This window comes from Lipotes vexillifer, unplaced genomic scaffold (assembly GCF_000442215.2).
Source record: "Lipotes vexillifer unplaced genomic scaffold, Lipotes_vexillifer_v1.1 scaffold29, whole genome shotgun sequence".
NCBI lineage: Eukaryota > Metazoa > Chordata > Mammalia > Artiodactyla > Lipotidae > Lipotes > Lipotes vexillifer.
The window spans coordinates 255,383-277,747 of NW_006776904.1; the positions used below are offsets into that span (position 1 = coordinate 255,383).

Consider the following 22,365-nt stretch of genomic DNA (forward strand, 5'->3'; position numbering starts at 1 on the left):
TTCCTGTTCTGAACACTGCATACATTAACTGGCCTAATCCTCGGGTACCTCTGTGAAAGGGCTACATTTTACACATGAGGAACCCGAGGCACAGAGAAGTAAAGTAATTTGCACAAGGGCACAGAGCTAGTAAGTCGCTTTCAATGGTAAATTAGTGGTAGCCTCATTAAGTTGATGTGATTGAATTAAGATAGTTTTTGTCATAACTTTTACAGATTTAAATATAGATTGGTAAGCTTTGATGATAGTATTTCCTTAATTTTCCCCCTGCTCTATCAAGTAAATATAGTATGATCATCAGAATTCATGAAGAAAGTATGATCTGAGACTTTCATAAATTTCCAAATTCCTTGGCTTTTTCTCACATGAGTATTCTGTCAAGATACATGCATTTCTTAAATATATTTTTATTTAATAGGTTAAGTTTTCCCTGAAGTTTTCTCCCAATTAATAAGAATTTTTGGCATTAATTGGAGCACTTCCTGAAATGGTTTCATGAGTCATATTTTCATATTTCCTCTTAGAATATACGTTGGACTCTCTTAGCAGTGATCTGAGACATCATCAAACTCTACATTCTTGTTTTAATTTACCCAAAACTTCTCTTGTCTCCTTGAATTCATCCCTTCCTTAGAATATCTTCATTTTATTTTCCCTTTTATCAGGAGATTTTTCTTGGAGCCCATTTTCTCAGTGATTTTTTTTATTACTTCATCAGAGTTATGCACACCAAGGAGGAAAGAACGACGAAGCCACCACACCAGGTTGACACAGCTGGACTATCTGCTAGACTGGAGTCAGCAGGCTACAGTCCACAGGCCAAATGTGACCCCTCACATTTTTGTAAATAAAGTTTTATTGGAACACAGCCATGCTCAGTCATTTACATATTATCTGTGGCTGCTTTCCTGCTACAAGGGCAGAGTTGAGTAGTTGCATTAAGTGGTGCAGTGCATGACCCACATAACCTAAAATGTTTACTGATTTGGACCTTCACAGAGAAAAGTGCTGACTCTTTCTTTGTAGCATACTACTTTTGGAAGATTAGGAATTGTCCAAAGCATATTTTTAGTGCTTTAGAGTTAAGACAGTTCTCTTTTAAATAAAACTTTAAAGAAAATTTTACTCAGCTGAATAACAGAACCATTGAGTGGTTTCTGTAATATTTGTTCTTTGGGTCTAAAACAGATACAGTCAAGGGAATAATGAAACTGAAGACTCCTTTAAGTAATCTATAATCAGAATTCTTAACTGTATAATCAGTCATCTGAGTTTTTGTGAGTTTTAACAGAACTGTTTAATTTGGAAGAATTTCTTTTTCTTTGAATGCTCAGTAAGTGCCAGGTCTTTCCTTGTGCTCAGCTTTTGGGATTTGCAGAAATATTACATTTCCCTACCCTCAGAGAAATATGTCTCAATTGGAACCAAGTTAAATACAAACCAAAAAAAATCTGGAAAAATTGACCTAGATCATAGATATGTAACAGAATGATAAAAATTTGTTTTGTGTTGAGTACATTATTTTAGTTTATTAGCATGTTGACCATATCTTATGTTATACTTCCATCACATTTCTGAGAAAATGGATGTGCTTTCGTTTCTTTTTTTTAATTGAGGTATAGTCGACATACAGTATTATGTAAGTTTCAGGTGCACAGCATAGCAATTCACAATTTTTAAAGGTTATATTTCATTTATAGTTATAAAATATTGGCTATGTTTCCAGATGTGCTTTATTTGCCATTATTTTTGTTAAGACAAGAAGTATGTGAGGGCAAATGGGATCACATTCTGCTCTGTCAGATACAAGTTCTTCATTTGTCCCTCGTGAATGGCCACTCTCCTCAGTAGTTCTCCCCTCCCTTTTTGACTGCTGTGGCTTCTGAGGTCCTCTCTTGCATCTGGGTTCTCTTTCCTGCAATTTGTTCTCCAGGATCTGCCTCCCTGGAGCATGATCACCTGACTCCCCTGCTCTAAACTCCGCTCCTATTCTCTGTAGCCCACCCAGCAAAATCTGGTCTTTCACCAGCATTGGAGACCTTCCACGCTGTTTCACACCTACTCTCTGCCTTTTCTTCCCACACTGTCCTTTTTTGTACCCTGAACTCTGAGTACTGTGACTACAGTCTGCACTTTCCCATCTCTTGATTTTCATACACTTTTCCTCACCGTTTGAAATGTCCTTTAACCTCTGTGATATATGATAGGACTAATGAGATTAGGTAGATTTCCAGGTTAAAAGTCTGCTCTTCAGGGCTTCCCTGGTGGCGCAGTGGTTGGGAGTCCGCCTGCCGATGCAGGGGACACGGGTTCGTGCCCCGGTCCGGGAGGATCCCGCGTACTGCGGAGCGGCTGGGCCCGTGAGCCATGGCTGCTGGGCCTGCGCGTCCGGAGCCTGTGCTCTGCAGCGGGAGAGGCCACAGCAGTGAGAGACCCGCGTACCGCAAAAAAACAAAAAACAAAAAACAAAACAAAACAAAAAGTCTGCTCTTCAGTTATTGACAAGAAAGCTATAATGTGAAAGTACCTGGAGTTTGTGGTTTTCATCTTCAGGAAGTTACCTCAGCACAGCACGTTTCCATAAACTCTATTGGGCTGTAGCACTACAACTGTGTTCTCCAGGGCTTTAGACATAGTGTAGAAATTCTCAGCGTTAATTGAGATTATCACAGGTAGGGAGAGAGAATTCAACTTTTTTGTCTAAACCTTGCTGCCAGTGAGAATAGCAAAATAATTATCTCTTCACCAGCTAAGGTATTTAGTGGAAACAGTAGACAAGGTAAGCAAGAGAATGAAGAAAGGTCTTGCACCATGTGCAAGTTTCTGGGCTACAGTTTTCTGGGAAGGCAGTTTAGGATTTTTCACCCTAAATCAGGACCAAACTTTCTTCGTGGAAGTGATGTGGGCATTGAATCAAAACAGTGGGCCACATACTGTACAGAAAATAGTCAAAAGTGTCTCATTTCTTATTTTGTTGTGAAATAGACTTTGCTATGTAGACTGCTAACTTTGTGTAAATATACTCTTCTGGTTATTCTGGTTGCCTTTACTATTTTAAGCATCTTTTCTTTAGTATTTTACAGAGTGATGGAGCTTGCTTTATCTTGCCTCTCCATTTTGCATTCTCTGCATTGACTTACGCTACATGGGACAGTCTAGTCCTTGGTAGGATATATCATGTGCTCAGAGGGGCTTGAATAATGAGTGGAATGTGTGGGGAGTGTGCTGGACAAGGACATGGTATCTAGTGGGCAAAATTCAGGCTGTGGGAGGATTAGTCACACGACTCACAGGAAAAATTCTGTTGCAAAGATAATGGATCATTTGCTTCCTGAATGAGCCATTTGGAAGGAACCTTTGCCAAATCACTGAACTCCGCTGATGAGATTTTGCAGAGACTCCTACTCAAGTACTGGCTCCTATAAAAGACTTTGTTTGAATCAACCTTTCCAACCTTTAATTTAATAGCTCAGGAGGTGGGGTGTCAGAAGTCTCTTTCAACTGCAGAGGGTATCATTAAGTTAGAACATGATTCCTTTTATGTGTTTTGATAAAAACCAGATACAATGTTTTCTTTTAAAGCATCAATTTTGATTAGAGTTTAAAAAAGAAACTACCCCTTTCCTTCTCTGAGTTTATTTTTTAACGAGGGCTTTAAGAATTAATCTTCAATGTGTATTGTCACAAGGAGTAATCAGACTTGAATTTTATAAGCTTAGCACCTTTGGACTTCTGCCCTGTATGCAGTTTACGTGCAAGGTAAAACAAGATCTTTTACAGTTTCTAATTAAAATAAAGTTTAGTTGCCACTTGGTTAACTTCCTGGTTTTTGAATAAAACTTAATATATTAGTCACCTGGAAATTTGGAATTTGAATGCGACAGTAGAAATCTTTCTGTCCTAGTCAAGTTTTTGAAGCTGTACTGAAACGAATATTCCTCATGTTTCTGGCTTCAGTAACTATCAGGGATGATTGATTACATGTGAACCATGTATTGATAGATTGGTAATTTTTAATGCAGAGCGGTCAGCCCCCCTGAAGGTTATAGAAGGCACTAGACTTTATAATCATGGTTGTTGTCCTTTTGAAAATTTCGCAGAATGTACATATAAACATCAGTTATAGTCTTAGAACCAGCCAAAACCCTTTACAAAGTACATATAAATAGAAACCTTGTAAAATTCACTTTTTAACTCTCACACTTACGCTGTGCAAGGAACTAAGGTCTGGTCCCTGTTTCCAGAGTCAACACAGTCTGTTAGGGGAGATAAGAGGTGTAAGCAGCAAGAAAGACCAGGACAATCTCACATTAGTTAGAATTGACCCAAGTACCAGATGTGATGAGAAGCTCCTTCTTTCTAGCTGGGAAAATGGACGAAAGAGTCGGAAGTTGTGGTTTTGAGCTGGGCTTTGAAGGATGTATAGGCAAAGACTGTGGGGAAAGAGATGAGTGAAGGGAAAATGATCCCCAGGCCAAGGTCCGATTTACACAGGCTGGATACAGGACACGCACACAGCCTGTGTCCTGTGGGAGGGGAGGGGGTCCATAGGTGTGATTAGCAAGATTCACCCTCCCTCCTCCCTCCCCTCTGCTGCTGGATTGGAGGAAACCATTACCCCGTGGTCCTCTATTCTCCCTCACCTTTCCATTTGCTATTACAGGATGGTAAGAAGTTATGGAGAATAAGACTAGGGAAGAGGAATGGGGGTGGGAGTGTGCACAAAGAACTGCAGTAGAGCACAGGGGCTCTTTACCATATTCTTTTTTTTCCCCCCTCTTTCAGTGTTCTTCCTTTTCCTAAGCTTGGCAGAATTCATCATAGGAAAGAGCAAAGAAAAGGTGGATAGGGCAGTTTCTGTAGCTGGCTATTCATATTCAGTCTGCCTATAATTATATGAGATTAAAGAGCATGGATTGAGTAGTGTTTGCAGAAAATAAACATATAATGCTGAGCATACAGAAATAATCTTGGTGGACCCTAAGCCTAGTTTTCTATGTCATCATCGTAATCATCAATTTTATTTAGGAATTGTAAGATGCACAGAATTTTCTTACAACACAGTAGAGATCTTAAAAGCTTTTTTTGTAGAGGTAGAGGGGCATTTAGAACAAACTTTTTATTTTTTGTTTTGCAGATAAATGGCACTTAAAAAGCAATCACAGCATAAAATACCTAGTAGACATAAATCTTTTGCATTTTTATTAAGTCATAATTTTTCAGAATGTGTGTGTGCTTTTTCTTCTCTATAAGTAGAAAGAGAAAAAACGAAAACAGAATGAAGCAGTAGGCTTGAAAAATAATCAAACCTGAGGAGTAAGTTTTAAAGCTACCTTGTGAATAAACAAGGCTGCTAAAGAAAGGTCTATGGCTTGAAGGAAAAAACTGCTGCCACATTGCAGGGTCAGATATTTTTTTTTTCCTTTCTCTCTGTTTTTTTTTTTTAACTTAAAGTGAACATGTTTTATCTTCCCGTAAAATATTGTTTCTTTGCCTTCTGAGAAATTATGTCAGGTTGAACATTATGCTTTGCCAGTATAGTCAGCTCTTTGTGCTAGAGGATCGTTCTAGGAGTTTGGCAGTAATTCTGCTCTGTTAAGACAAATTAGAGACTAGTAATGGGTCTTTATCTGGGTATTGGTATTGTACATTTATATGCACGTGTGATGGAACCACTTCATAGTGACTGTTTTAAAAAACTTTTTGAGGTTTACATTTAATTAGAGGTTTAAACATGTTTCTGAAAAATATACTTCGTCTCCTTTTAGAAAATATTTGCCTTATAAATTGAGAGTTTTCTTACTCTCAGCTCTGGGTAAGATGTAAATGATACATGCTACTGATTGCTGAGGAGCTCAGTGGCTGTCTTTGAGATTACCTAGATTGAGCAAAGGAGGTAGAAAGCAGGGGGGCCATCCGTTACGAACTTTCTCCTCAGAAGATAAAGTGGAAGGAATTTTCTGTTAGCCACAGATGCTCGTGACAGGTCTATGGAGATGTATCTATACAATTGTAATCTCTCTTTTTCAGCCTCTGTGCCTTCCTGCAAAAGATCAAGAGAAGGAAATCAAGGAGCCACTCTTATAACTTACCAGATAACCACAGCAGGCTCAGTTAGACAGACCAAGTTCCCAGGAAAAAAGCTACAGGCACTTGAGGATAAACTGCTTCCAACAGCTTTTATCTTAAAGCTGACCTGGAAGGCTTTGACTCCCAATTACAAGGTGAGTTAGGAGAATGCAAGTTTAAAATCAAAAGCAGGGTTAGATTAGGCAACGCTTAATGATAGCAAAAGATTACTGAGATATTACCAAATCACAGGAACATGTTTCTATTTTTTATGTATATATCAGATGGAAAAATAAGACATGGTGATTCTGGTTATGTTTAGCCATCTTAATAAAAAATTCTGCAATATTTTTTTTAAGGATAGGAAGTAAAAAAAAAAAAAAAAAAAGCCAAAACATTAAACGTCTTTCTGTCTACAGTTTGGCATCATGTGAAAATAAAATGCTCCCCTTCCCTTCTGGAATAATAAACCTGCACCTGAAAATGGCTGAAAGGTTATCCTCGCTTTCATTATATATGCGTGACACACACATTCTTAAAATGCATACAGTTTTTATAGTCTTTCATAGTAAGCAGGTAGACAATTGATTGTGATATTTTTGCACATGAGGCTGAAATAAATATGATAACAGCAGTGCTCACTATGAGGTCCTTGTCATCTTTGATATTTGCAGTTATTATTTTCGGAACCACTTCAGATATGCTGTTTGACATCTTAGGCCCAGTGAGTTTGGTCTTCACCGTTTGGACACATCCCTCCCAGTTATTCGAAGCTTTCTACCTTCTGAGGTCAGTGACCCCCCAGAGTGGGAGGATGTGCCATCAGAGCTCTTGGGGATCTTTTCCAACGTGTGTCCTCTACTCAAACCCTTATTTTCTCTGGAGCATAAGGGCAGCAGTGGTGGTGGTGGTGATAGTTCAGACATCTGTAATTTGGAAAATACTCACAGGTGTTCTGATACCACTTCGACCTTTTCCTTGCATGGACTGCTCCCTCTTGGTAGGACGGAAACCATGGCTCACTAATTTAGTGTAATCACTGTTATGTCAGAAGATTTCTGCTTATTACTGCATTATTTAAAGTTAAATTTTATTTATTTATTTAGTTTATTTTTTTGGCTGCATCGGGTCTTAACTGTGGCATGCGGGATCCTCGTTGCGACATGTGGGATCTTTCATTGCAGCTCCTGGGCTTCTCTCTAGTTGTGGCATGAGGGTTTTCTCTTCTCTAGTTGGGCGCATGGGCTCTGTAGTTCGTGGCACACGGGCTCTAGTTGAGGCGCACGAACTCAGTAGTTGTGGCGCTCAGGCTTAGTTGCCCCGCGGCATGTGGGATCTTAGTTCCCCGACCAGGGATCGAACCTGCGTCCCCTGCATTAGAAGGCAAATTTCTTTACCACTGGACCACCAGGGAAGTCCCTTAAAGTTAAATTTTAAAGCACAGCTTGAAGACTGGTGGCCTACAGGCCAGATTTTAGACTATAATTTTTTTAATATGTAAAAGTTTTCTTTTTTAAAATTGAGTTAATTGCCATCATCTCAAAAAGGAAACTTCACATAAAAAAAAGAAAAAAATAACCCAGCAAAACAGATACCTGGCTTCTCTTGGAAGATTAAAAATCTGGTCTTGTTACTATTTCAAGGCCTGAAGTTTGCTAGTCATTACCATTCCCTAAGTCTTTAATCCAACCAGCTATACAGTGTTACCTGCCTGGCACCTGTAGGCTTTTGAGGCCAAGATTCATGCTTTAAGCATGAATTTAAGCATGAATTTTGTCTCTCTTTACATGAAGTCACTCCCCTGTAGTTTATACATAACGCTCTCTTAGTCTTTATTCTCTTTTGGCATTTTATTATTTTATATAAAATGTGTACACTGTGAGAATGGTGGCTTTCTGAGGTTAAACTAACACCTGCCAGGCTTGCCTATGAAGAAGGAAAACTTTTCCAAAACCAGGTGGCCCATGGTTCTTAGTTTGGAAATCTGATTTGCAGAGTGATACGGTCGGAATCATTTTTTCCAGACCTTGAGGTCGTCATCTCAGAGTTTAATATGTCACAACCTAAGGGTTCCATTGCCTGATCTGACTGTTTTAGTCCCAGGGAGGTAAAGTGATTCATTGGGTTGGCTTCTTTTTGAATGACACCTATAGGCATTTAGAGTCCATCTTTTATCCCCTTAGTCATTCTGGACACCACAGGGATTCAGTGAGCTATGTGCTACATGCGCAGAACTTTTGACACTGAGAAATCTTACCATCAGAATCAGATATTACCTTCAAGCACAGTGGGTTGTAGTTAATCACAAAACTTCTCTTTTGGGCTTCCCTGGTGGCACAGTGGTTGGGGGTTCGCCTGCCGATGCAGGGGACACGGGTTCGTGCCCCGGTCCGGGAGGATCCCACATGCCGCGGAGCGGCTGGGCCCGTGAGCCATGGCTGCTGAGCCTGCGCGTCTGGAGCCTGTGCTCCGCAACGGGAGAGGCCACAATAGTGAGAGGTCCTTGTACCAAAAAAAAAAAAAAAAAAAGGATGCAATGTACATGAGTCCCTTTGACTATCAAGTTTACGTTCATGGAAATGAAGTAACTAGAAATTTGTCTCCACACATTCAAGGAGTTGTGACTTGACTGTATGAGAAAGAAATTAAACTCTTCTGAAAAGGAAAAAGCAGGTGATTGGCACCTCATTTCCTTAAGGAAATGTGTTTATTTTCATTCCTGTTTTGTCATAGGAATTAGTGTGTATGCATGTATACTCAGAAATGCTTCCAGAAAGCCCTTTATCTCTTTTTTCCTTGGCATTCCCGTTACTGGCTCCACGTTCCACTTCCCTTAACTCCCTGAGGAAAGGACAACTAGGACTGAAAAAAATGAAACCAGTGAGGGCCATTATTGATGTATAAAACGGTTGAAATGTGAAAAAGGTAAACCCAGTAAATCAGCTAGCCAGTCAGCAAATATGACATTGGCAAAAACTGGAAGAAGAGAAAGAGTATTCAACCCTGGCATGGCATGAAAGCTGACGTTTGCTCCCTTTTACCTCTTATGAAGATCATGAGACTTCTCCCTCAGTAGTAGAAACGGAGAGAATATCCAATGAGAATTGGCAGTGCTGACACCATTTTACTTGACCTCTTTCTTCAAAAGGTGATCAAATATATTTCTTTGTTCTTTTAGGGGGAGAGTTCCTTTATTTCTTGAGGATCATTGTAAATTCATGGATTTTAAAGATCTTTATGCTTTGATTAGTTGCAGTGACTTTTTTTTGGATGCTCAAATAAAACTTTCTTTGTTCCTTGGGAGCCCCTTGAGATTGGTTCCTGTATAAACAGACAGAAAAGAGAACCTATCAGAAGTGAATCACAATGAATTTTCACAAACTGAACATTCCCATATAATCAGCACCCAGATCAAGATACAGAACATCCCAGAAGCATCCATGTCCCATTAGTTTTTTTGACACTGCTTTTTGGTTCAATAGGATACTTTAAGCTCCTCTTGTTCATTTCACAGTCCAGTCTAAGAATCAGTTATTACAAGGAGCTCTGGTTCCTTTTAGTAGAAAATGGAATTTAGAAGCTACGGTCTGGGCGTTAAGGGTGCTCATTCTTTTTTTTTTTTTTTCCTGCGGTACGCGGGCCTCTCACGGCTGTGACCCCTCCCGCCGCGGAGCACAGGCTCCGGACGCGCAGGCTCAGCGGCCATGGCTCACGGGCCCAGCCGCTCCGCAGCACGCGGAATCCTCTCGGACAACGGCACGAACCCGCGTCCCCTGCATCGGCAGGCGGACTCCCAACCACTGCGCCACCAGGGAAGCCCAAGGGTGCTCATTCTTATCGGTTATCAGTGTTTCCAGACTTTTTCTGGGAACAGAGTTGGAGATAATTATATATTTAAAATAAAAAATTATGAGTTTACATTGAATTTTCAAAGTTAACTTTATGGAGTTTTAATATTATTTGATTTTATATTTGTATCTCGTTTCTCTTCAAATGAATAATCTCAGCATTACTACTACTAATTGTTCTATTTTTATATAGAGAAAAACTAGTTTTATTTACCTTTTATTACTGTCATTATTTTTGGTCTTTCACAATTTATGTATGTGGTCAAAAATGAATTTCCTTCACCTCCATTTTTAGTATTGATATATTTCTATTAAATCTTTAGTTCGCCAAATAATTTGAGTTATTTGCAATTCATTACATCATAAGCAGGAGATGTTCGAGAAGTGACAGTGGGATTATTGTACTGTTTGGATGGTGGATCAATTTTTGCTGCACTGAATGCATTTATGAGTGTCCACCCTTCATCACAGTGCAGGTCCAGAAACAGAAGAAAGATAAATGCTCTAAATGAAGCACAGAGCCTGAAAGTGCCCCAACAGTTTTGTCCTTCTTGCTTCTTTTTATCTGATAAATGGATATTTTATGGATGCTTACCTTGGAATGATTTCTTTTCCCTTGGTGAGTCAAGGGATCAAGTGCTTTGATTTTTGGATATATTTTGTAATATTTGACCTTGGGAAAAATGTAAGTGTTCATAGAGAATATAGGAATAGGTAGTTTTCCCTCCGTCCGTCCGTCCGTCCCTCCCTCCCTCCCTCCCTCCCTCCCTTCCTTCCTTCCTTCCGTCCTTCCTTTTTCCTACAACCAGGTGATTCCTTGAACTTGAAGCTGAGCGGTAGGCAGTGGGAGGGAAGAAGGAGAGCTGCATCTCTCCCGCTTTAGTCTTTTAAGCTTTTCACCTGTCTTCTCAAAATGTCTCATTTCCAAGCCTCCATAAGGTTGGAATCCAGTATTTTTGAGTCTTTTCCAAATATATTTTTAGGTACAGAAAGATGAGTAATTAGACTTTAATTAGTCTAACTTTAAGGGTGATTTAAATGTTTCTTTGGACTTCCCTGGTAACGCAGTGGTTAAGAATCTACCTGCCAATGCAGGGGACATGGGTTCGAGCCCTTGTCTGGGAAGATCCCACATGCCACAGAGCAACTAAGCCCATGTGCCACAACTACTGATCCTGTGCTCTAAAGCCTGCGAATCACAACTACTGAGCCCACGTGCCACAACTACTGAAGCCTGTGCACCTAGAGCCTGTGCTCCACAACAAGAGAAGGCACCGCAAAGAGAAGCCCACACACCACAACGAAGGGTAGTCCCCTGTTGCCACAACTAGAGAAAGCCCGTGTGCAGCAACAAAGACCCAATGCAGCCAAAAATAAATAAAAATTTTATTTAAAAAAAAATGTTTCTTTGTTGACTTTTCACATCAAATGAATAATGCCAGGAAGTACTGAGTGCAGTAAATGAACAATACAGATCTATTTTGAAAGATTTGGCTTTCAGAGTGCAAGGGTTTATTAGGAGTAACAATTAAAGTCTTTGTCTCAGTAAGAAGTGATTACCAAGATGGTAGACTAACACATAGGTTCCCCAAAACTTCAACTGTGTATGGGTGGTGTTAAATGTTTGAAATTTCAGAAACAATGTGACAGTTTAAATAGATGTCTTTTATCATGTGCTTTATATCACCCCTGTCATATCTAAGGTGTTTGCTCATTGATTCATCCAGCAGAGTGTATTGAATGTCTCTACTCAGTGTGTACCCGGCACTATTCTGGGTGCAGAGATTATAACAAGGAGAGCAGGAAACAGATGATGTCTCTAGGGATAGACAATAAGCCGATAAACAAATTATGTAACTATTGAGTGAAATAAGTGCTGTGAAGGAAATGAAAAGAATATTGTGCAGAAAAGTGACAGGGCATGTGCCTATTTTGAGGCGACAGAAGCTGAGAACTGAAGGGTGGTTTGCTGACTGAATTTCCGTGTTTAGAAAACTAAATTTGAAAGTACTGTACAGTTTATTTAAACAATTGGGCTTCCCTGGTGGCGCAGTGGTTGAGAGTCCGCCTGCCGATGCAGGGGACACGGGTTCGTGCCCGGGTCCGGGAAGATCCCACATGCTGCAGAGCGGCTGGGCCCGTGAGCCATGGCCACTGAGCCTGCGCGTCCGGAGCCTGTGCTCCGCAACGGGAGAGGCCACAACAGTGAAAGGCCCACGTACCACAAAAAAAACCCCCGAAAAACATAAACAATAAATACGTGTTTGGCAATCGAATTTATTTTCAAATATCTAATTTTTTTTTCAACTGGCATTATAAATTGTTGAACTTTAAGTTTAAAATCTCTTGTTTTGTCAGCTTCTGGAAACTGAAGGAAGTTCTGGGTGAGGAGTATACGGGAACTCTCTGTCTGTAGTGGATTTGTAACTTCTCTGAAAATCTAAAATTATTCTAGAATAAAACATTTAAAAGGAAAAACTGGTGAAGAAATACCAAAATTTATACTAAATAAAATACAGTGTGGCAAAGATGAGGAATCCAGACTACGTAGGAGGGGTCTGCAGGGAGAATGGTGGGTGTTGAGAATTCGTTACTTGGATGCTCTCATATAGACTTTTGTCTCATCACTCATTTTTATTTTTTTTCCTCCTTCACGGTACGCGGGCCTGTCACTGTTGTGGCCTCTCCCGCTGCGGAGCACACGCTTGGGACGCGCAGTCTCAGCGGCCATGGCTCACGGGCACAGCTGCTCCGCAGCACGTGGGATCTTCCTGGACCGGGGCACGAACCCGTGTCCCCTGCATCAGCAGGCGGACTCTCAACCACTGCGCCACCAGGGAAGCCCCTCATCACTCATTTTTGAACTAAATAAATTTTGCCCCTTTTCGTGCTTCTTTTCACCTTCTTAAATTTTATAAACTTAACAAACCTTACAAATAGAGTTAGTTTACATTTTTCCTTTTGTTAAAAAAGTTTATTCATTTTCTTAAAATATTCTTGGACTACTTAGGATGTTATCCTTCAGGTGGAAATCAGCAAATCTTTTTCACATGTGGCTTTTTTTTTTTTTCACATGTGGCTTTTAATAAAACTGGCATCATAAATAAAAGTTTTCTCTGATCAGAACAATCTTCTCTACCCTTTGTTTTATTAGTATTTTTCAATTCATGTATTTCTAAGCATAAAGTACCTGCTTTCACACATTAGAAGAAATAGAGAAACCTGAAGTTGGCAAGGAACCAGTAAATTCAGAATCTCCTTTATAAATGCTTTGCCAACTGTAGCACAGATTAACAGACCTGCCATGGGAATTCTTTGGTAATCTATAATCTTTGAAAGTACTCTCCAGTATCTGGTTCCAAGAATGCTTCCTAATCTTTCATTATCTAGTTTAGGAGTCAGCAAATGATAGACTACAAGCTCGCAGTCTTGCTTTGTAAATATAGTTTTATTGGAACATAGCTATGCTTATTCATGTGTGTATTGTCTATGGCTCCTTTTCCACTATAGTAGTTCCCCTTTATCCATGGGGGATATGTTCCAAGACTCTCAGTGGATGCCTGAAACCGCAGATAGGACCGAATCCACTATATGCTGTGTTTTTCCTATACATACATACCTATGATAAAGTTTAACTTATAAATTAGGCACAGTAAGAGATCAACAATAACTAATAATAAAATAGAACAGTTATAACAATATACTGTAATAAAAGTTCTGTGAATGGGGTTTTCTCTCTCTCTCAAAATATCTTATTCAGACAAATTTAACGCCTTAAGTAAGCACTTATTATGCACTGTGACCCTAACTTGCAGTTTGAGGAGTGATGGCAAAATTTCTTTTTCCTTCTTTACAATTGCACAGATAGATTCATTCTTATTGTAGGTCTTACCAACCTCAGGATATGATTTTTTCTTTCCTTATTGAGTTGAGAACTTTCACCTTTTCACTTAAAGGAAAGACTTTATGGCTTCTCTTTCACAGATCTGAATTGCCAGCATCATTACTCTTGTGTTTGGGGGCCATTATTAAGTAAAGTAAGGGTTACTTGAACACAAGCACTGTGATATTGCAGCAGATGATCTGATAACCCAGACTACTATTACATGACTAATGGGTGAGATATGCTGAACAAAGACATGATTCATGACCTGGGCAGGACACAGCAGGATGGCAGAATATTTTGTCACAGTACTCAGAATGGCATGCAATTTAAGGTGTATGAATTGTTTATTTCTGGAATTTTCCATTTAATATTTTTCAGACCACGGTTGTTGTGGGTAACTGCAACCTTGGAAATCAAAACCATGGATAAGGGGAAACTACTATAGAATGGTAGTGTTGAGTAGCTGCAGTGAGATGGTATGGCTCACAAAGCCTAGAAAGGTTTCTGCCAGGCCCCTTACATAAAAAGTCTGCTGACTTCTGGTCTAGACAAAAGCCTTGACTGGGTTATCTCCTTCTGTTTCTGGATCTGGGATCCAAGAAATTTTGCAATCCCAAGTATTAGTAGACAACAAAGTCCTGTTGGTTCATGGTAGAGCTTTCTGCTTTATTTTTTTTAATTCATAAATGGAGGTACTGTTTTTTTAGTAAAAGTTTTCCATGAGCTTTCTGAAGTTTTTAGAAATAATTTTGTAACATAAAGTTCATTTCTATAAACGTTAAAAGATAAATGCTTTAGTTATCACTTGAAATTCTTCTTACTATTTTTTTAATTTCTCAGGAAAAGTCTTAAAAATCCTTTTATTTTTGAGGCTTTAGGTCTGTTACTTGGGAGTGAATCTGTGTCTAATACTATATATTGTAATTATTCCCTGTGAAGAGCCGGGCCCCTTTGGCAATCATCGACACCTGCTACATAGTTAACAGGCTTGTTAAAACACAGTGTTGGGCCTCAGAATGTTTGATTTGCTGGTATGGATGAGCTCAAAAATTTGCATTTGGAAATTCCACTCCTGGGTATATATCTGGAAAAAAAAACCCCTGATTCAAAGCATGCACCCCAGTGTTCATAGCAGCACTGTTTATAATAGCCAAGACATAGAAGCAACCCAGATGCCCATCAACAGACAACTGGATTAAGAAGATGTGGGTGGTGTGTGTATTTTATATATATATATATATATAAATACACACACACACACACACACACACACTGGAGTAGTACTCAGCCATAAAAAAAATGAAATGTTGCCATTTGCAGCAACATGGATAGACCTAGAGAATATTATGCTTAGTGAAATGTCATACGGAAAGACAAATACTGTATGATATCACTTCTATGTGACATCTAAAAAATAATACAAATGAATGTATATACAAAACACAAGCAGACTCACAGATATGGAAAATAAACTTGGGGTACCAGAGGGGAGAGGGAGAGGAACAAATTAGAGGTATGGGATTAACAGATACAAACTACCATATATAAAACAGATAAGCAACAAGGATTTACTGCATAGAACAGAGAATTATATCCATTATATTGTAATAACCTATAATGGAATACAATCTGCAAAACTACTGAATCACTATGCCATACACCTGAAACTAACACAATATTGTAAATCAGCTGTACTCCAATTTAAAAAAAATGACTTTGCATTTGGAATGTTTCCAAGTGACACATTGTTCCTAATACCACCTTTCAAAACCTCTGTAGTAGACAGTGCTGGCATTTCCCAAGCTTGGAATTTGGGGAACAGTAGCTTTTTTTCATCACAATTCAATATCAAGTGACATTTTAGACCTTCCTTTATATTTCTTAAACTTCCACTTGTCTTTTTGACTAGATTCACTAATGACCCAGATATCATTTTTCCGCTTTTATCTGTTTTCGTGTCCCCAAATTCTGTTGCTACTGTCCCCTGTCCTCACCACTCTTGTGGGGTTTTACTTAAAGAAAAAAAGTCACTGTTGTTTTCAGTGGCATTTTGGAGTGAAATAGATCCTGTATTCAGTCTGCAGGCTTTACTCCAAGATGTGTGTGTGTATTTTAAAGTAATTCTTTCTTTCTTGTTTCTCATAAAATCCCATGAGGTAGGTTGGGCACAAAAGTATCTTCTCTGTGCAGAGAAAGAAAAGACCCTGAGATAAGAGATCGCATGATCTGGTAAAAAAGGAATGCTCGAGCGCTTTCCTGGTGGTGCAGTGGTTGAGAGTCCGCCTGCTGATGCAGGGGACACGGGTTCGTGCCCTGGTCCGGGAAGATCCCACATGCCGCAGAGTGGCTGGGCCCGTGAGCCATGGCTGCTGAGCCTGCGCGTCCAGAGCCTGTGCTCTGCAACGGAAGAGGCCGCAATAGTGAGAGGCCCGCGCACCGAGATGAAGGAAAAAAAAAGGAATGCTCGAGGTCAGGCCTTTTGTCATCCATTTCTTTGTTAATTATAATGTAGCATGAGTTTGACATTATCTGGACCTCAGACCATCAGGACTTCTATTCCTTAACTTTATATCAGTATCTCTAGTATTTTTTTTTAATTTTAGAATTTTATTTATTTTTTTATACAGCAGGTTCTTACTAGTCATCAATTTTATACACATCAGTATATACATGTCAATCCCAATCGCCCAATTCATCACCCCCCCACCTCCACCCCCCCGCTGCTTTCCCCACTTAGTGTCCAACGTTTGTTCTCTACATCCGTGTCTGTTTCTGTCCTGCAAACCAGTTCATCTGTACCATTTTTCTAGGTTCCACATATATGCGTTAATATACGATATTTGTTTTTCTCTTTCTGACTTACTTCACTCTGTATGACAGACTCTAGATCCATCCACATCTCTACAAATGACCCAGTTTTGTTCCTTTTTATGGCTGAGTATTATTCCATTGTATATATGGACCACATCTTCTTTATCCATTCATTCGTCTGTTGATGGGCATTTAGGTTGCTTCCACCACCTGGCTATTGTAAATAGCACTGCAATGAATATTGGGGTGCATGTGTCTTTTTGAATTATGGTTTTTCTGGGTGTATGCCCAGTAATGGGATTGCTGGGTCGTATGGTAATTCTATATTTAGGTTTTTAAGGAACCTCCATACTGTTCTTCATAGTGACTGTATCAATTTACATTCCCACCAACAGTGCAAGAGGGTTCCCTTTTCTCCACACCGTCTCCAGCATTTGTTGTTTGTAGATTTTCTGATGATGCCCATTCTAACTGGTGTGAGGTGATACCTCATGTAGTTTTGATTTGCATTTCTCTAATAATTAGTGATGTTGAGCAGCTTTTCATGTGCTTCCTAGCCATCTGTATGTCTTCTTTGGAGAAATGTCTATTTAGGTCTTCTGCCCATATTTAGATTGGGTTGTTTGTTTCTTTAATATTGAGCTGCATGAACTGTTTGTATATTTTGGAAATTAATCCTTTGTCCGATGATTCATTTGCACATATTTTCTCCCATTCTGATGGTTGTCTTTTTGTCTTGTTTGTAGTTTCCTTTGCTTTGCAAAAGCTTTTAAGTTTCATTAGGTCCCATTTGTTTATTTTTGTTTTTATTTCCATTACTATAGGAGGTGGATCAAAAAAGATCTTTCTGTGATTTATGTCAAAGAGTGTTCTTCATATGTTTTCCTCTAAGAGTTTTATCATGTCCAGTCTTATATTTAGGTCTCTAGTCCATTTTGAGTTTATTTTTGTGTGTGGTGTTAAGGGAGTGTTCTAATTTTATTCTTTAACATATAGCTGTCCAGATTTCGCAGCACCACTTATTGAAGAGGCTGTCTTTTCTCTATCGTATATCCTTGCCTCCTTTGTCATAGGTTAGTTGACCATAGGTGTGTGGGTTTATCGCTGGGCTTTCTCTCCTGTTCCATTGATCAATATTTCTGTTTTTGTCCGAGTACCATATTGTCTTGAGTACTGTAGGTTGGTAGTATAGTCTGAAGTCAGGGAGTCTGATTCCTCCAGCTCTGTTTTTTTTTTTTTTTTGCAGTATGTGGGCCTCTCACTGTTGTGGCCTCTCCCTTAGCGGAACACAGGCTCCGGACGTGCAGGCTCAGCAGCCATGGCTCATGGGCCTAGCTGCTCTGCGGCATGTGGGATCTTCCTGGACCGGGGCATGAACTCGTGTCCCCTACATTGGCACATGGACTCTCAACCACTGTGCCACCAGGGAAGCCCTCCAGCTCTGTTTTTTTCCCTCAAGGCTGCTTTGGCTATTTGGGGTCTTTTGTGTCTCCATACAAATTTTAAGCTTTTTTGCTCTAGTTCTGTAAAAAATGCTATTGGTAATTTGATAGGGATTGCATTGAATCTGTAGATTGCTTAGGTAGTATAGTCATTTTCACAATATTGATTCTTCCAATCCAAGAACATGGTATGTCTCTCCATCTGTTTGTATCATCTTTAATTTCTTTTGTCAGTGTCTTATAGTTTTCCGCATACAGGTCTTTTGTCTCCCTAGGTAGGTTTATTCCTAGATATTTTATTCTTTTTGTTGCAGTGGTAAATGGGAGTGTTTTCTTGATTTCACTTTCAGATTTTTCATCATTAGTGTATAGGAATGCCAGAGATTTCTGTGCATTAATTTTGTATCCTGCTACTTTACCAAATTCATTGATTAGCTCTAGTAGTTTTCTGGTGGCATCTTTAGGATTCTCTATGTATAGTATCATGTCATCTGCAAACAGTGACAGCTTTACTTCTTTTCCAATTTGTATTCCTTTTATTTCTTTTTCTTCTCTGATTGCCGCCACCAGGACTTCCAAAACTGTGTTGAATAAAAGTGGCAAGGGTGGACATCCTTGTCTTGTTCCTGATCTTAGAGGAAATGCTTTCAGATTTTCACCATAGAGAATGATGTTTGCTGTGGGTGTGTCGTATATGGCCTTTATTATGTTGAGGTAGGTTCCCTCTTTGCCCACTTTCTGAAGAGTTTTTATCATAAATGGGTGTTGAATTTTGTCAAACGCTTTTTCTACATCTATTGAGATGATCATATGGTTTTTATTCTTCAGTTTGTTAATATGGTGTATCACATTGATTGATTTGCATATATTAAAGAATCCTTGCATCCCTGGGGTAAATCGCACTTGATCATGGTGTATGATCCTTTTAATGTGTTGCTGGATTCTGTTGGCTAGTATTTTGTTGAGCATTTTTGCATCTATATTCATCAGTGATATTGGTCTGTAATTTTCTTTTTTTGTAGTATCTTTGTCTTGTTTTGGTATCAGGGTGATGGTGGCCTCATAGAATGAATTTGGGAGTGTTCCTTCCTCTGCAATTTTTTGGAAGAGTTTGAGAAGGATGGATGCTAGCTCTTCTCTAAATGTTAGATAGAATTCACCTGTGAAGCCATCTGGTCCTGGACTTTTGTTTGTTGGAAGATTTTTAATCATAGTTTCAATTTCATTACTTTTAATTGGTCTGTTCATATTACCTGTTTCTTCCTGGTTCATTCTTGGAAGGTTATACATGTCTAAGAATTTATCCATTTCTTCCAGGTTTTCCATTTTATTGGCATAGAGTTGCTTGTTGTAGTCTCTTAGGATGCTTTGTATTTCTGTGGTGTCTGTTGTAACTTCTCCTTTTTCATTTCTAATTGTATTGATTTGAGTCCTCTCCCTCTTTTTCTTGATGAGTCTGGCTAATGGTTTATCAATTTTGTTTACCTTCTCAAAGAACCAGATTTTAGTTTTATTGATCTTTGCTGTCGTTTCCTTCATTTCTTTTTCATTTATTTCTGATCTGATCTTTATGATTCCGTTCCTTCTGCTAACTCTGGAGTTTTTTTTATTCTTCTTTCTCTCATTGCTTTAGGTGTAAGGTTAGGTTGTTTATTTGAGATTTTTCTTGTTTCTTGGGATAGGATTATATTGCTATAAACTTCCCTCTTAGAACTGCTTTTGTTGCATCCCATAGGTTTTGAGCCATCGTGTTTTCATTGTAATTTGTTTCTAGGTATTTTTTTATTTCCTTTTGGATTTCTTCAGTGACCTCTTGATTATTTAGTGGTGTATTGTTTAGCCTCCATGTGTTTGTATTTTTTACAGTGTTTTTCGTGTAATTCATATCTAGTCTCATAGCGTTGTGGTCAGAAAAAATACTTGGTACGATTTCAGTTTTCTTAAATTTACCAAGGCTTGATTTGTGACCCAAGATATGATCTATCCTGGAGAATGTTCTATGAACACTTGAGAAGAAAGTGTATTCTGTTGTTTTTGGATGGAATGTCTTATAAATATCATTTAAGTCTATCAGCAGTGTTTTGAAAGAATTACACTGCTGCCTCTATTCCTATTCCTAATGTACAGCTCAGCACCTGGGAGAATAGGACCTAATAATGCTCCAGGCCTCTAGAGCACCATTAGCAGCCTGCTTATTGTTTTCAGGGTCATTAGTATCTGTAGATCCAGGCTGCATTATCCGTTAACTTTTCCCTGCCCTTCTTTCTGTTTGCAAGCTGATTTCCTCAGCTTTATCTTTCTAATCTATTTTTTTATTAGTTTTTTTGTTTTTTTTGGCCGCACTGCAAGGCACGTGGGATCTTAGTTCCCTGATCAGGGATCGAACCCAGGCCCCCACAGTGAAAATGCTGAGTCCTAACCACTGGACCACTAGGGAATTTCCTCTCATTTATTTATTTATTTATTTATTTATTTATTTTTTTTAATTTTTTTTTTTTTTTTTTTTTGGTTACGCGGGCCTGCGAGCCTCTCGCTGTTGTGGCCTCTCCCGCTGCGGAGCACAGGCTCCGGACGCGCAGGCTCAGCGGCCATGGCTCACGGGCCCAGCCGCTCCGCGGCATGTGGGGTCTTCCCAGACCGGGGCATGAACCCGTGTCCTCTGCATCGGCAAGTGGACTCTCAACCACTGCGCCACCAGGGAAGCCCTCATTTATTTATTGACTGGATTTTTTTTCTGCAGAATCTTTCTGTCCTTCATTAATATTTTAATTACTGCATTTAAAATATGGTGTCATTATATGTTTCCTTAATTTCCTACGTTTGCCAGTTCCCGTTGCATCTGAGCCTGTCTTATCTCTTATTCAGAGACTCCATTTTTCTAAAACGATGTTGTGAAAGTGTAAAGCAGTTGTGCTCTAAAGCTACCTCTCTTTTTTGCTAGAATTAACATTCCAAATAAACCCTCTATCTATCTCTTGCACATAATAATTTTCTATATCCGGGGAATAATTTTTCATAGTGTTTTATACACATACTTTTTTTTATACTTTGTATGAAAGCTGCTCTTTGTCAAAAGGTTATTTGTGCCAAGTATCCTTGGCTCCCTTCATGTTTACTTGGTTAGCATTCAAATCCTCTTAAAATTCACCTTGAAGGGCTGGGTGATATAGAACATAGGTTTGTCTTAGTCATTTACTTAGTGTAAAGAGCCTTAGGAGTTGTGGGGTGGGATTAGAGTCTTGGTCGGTCACAATCAGAGAACTTGTCTCTGTATACATTTTCCTCCTTAGTTTTGCAAACGACTCCACCAGAGGCCAGCTTGGGGATCGGAGGCTGTATTTTGAGGGTGCATTGGGACATGTCCATGATGCTTGTCCAAAGGCAAGATTGAGGAAAGCAGCAAAGGGCAATCAAGGTATCTGTGGACTTGCCATGCCAGGAGAGCTGTTCCTCCGTGGCCTCTGAAAGCTATTAATCTGTGGCCACCCTTTTCCCTGTGCCTCTTGCCACCTGTCTTTCCAGTTTTGAGGAAACTGGTGGAGCTTCCCAGACTTTCTTCCCATAACACCACTTCACTGTCTTGAGAAGGGGAGTCATATGTTGGTTTCGTACATCCTGGTTTGGTCTTGAATGAAGTGATTCCTTAGACTTTATGGCATGTGGTGGCCACTGTTCCCTAGAGTAAGTACTAGTGGTCTTTTTTTTTTAATCCTTTTAGTCACTGCTGTTTAGTCATTTTCTAGGAATATCCTTATCAGATCTTACACTGCCATCTTTCCTGGCAGTCTCCAGCTTACCTTCTTGAAATCAGTCCTTAATTTTCTTTTTCTCATCTGTGGCTTAATGACTTTAGAAATAAAAAAGATTTCCTACCCTTTCTATTTAAGGAAAAAAAACTTTATTATATAATGACATTGTAATGACTGTAATATATAAGGACAATAGGCATTTGTTGTTCTGGTGATGATCTTGATAGAAAACCAGTTTATTTCACCTAGCAGTACAAAGACATTTGCGTTGATAAGGTCAGTTGATAGGAATGTCCTGCTCCAGGTGACTGGTGTCTAGGATTATCTAATGTGGCTCCTCCTAATTCTCTGTAAATAAGTGATGCAAATACTGGAAAAGGCAAACTATCACTAACCCGAACACTGATGTAAAACAGAATCTAATGTCAAAACTGTGGAGGACTAGACCCCAGTTCTATGATATCTCAAACTGAGGAAAGTCTAGCCAGGTCCTGATTATGACAAACCTCAGCTGCACTTGAGGAGAAGGAGACTGCTTGAAAAGGGCAAAAAAAGGCTTT

The 22,365-nt window shown here is 39.3% G+C and overlaps 1 protein-coding gene across 3 annotated transcripts in view; it reads left to right on the forward strand.

The window, feature by feature from the left end:
- The first annotated feature begins 6,047 nt into the window (after positions 1-6,047).
- The window catches only part of OSBPL6 (oxysterol binding protein like 6), a 113,423-nt gene continuing 97,105 nt past the window's right edge, over positions 6,048-22,365 (forward strand). The window contains exon 1 of one of the 3 annotated variants that reach the window (XM_007450718.1): positions 6,048-6,224. The gene's annotated coding sequence lies outside the window, so the exon portion shown is untranslated. The remainder of the gene's footprint in view (positions 6,225-22,365) is intronic. The other 2 variants (XM_007450720.1, XM_007450719.1) reach the window with 2 other exon arrangements.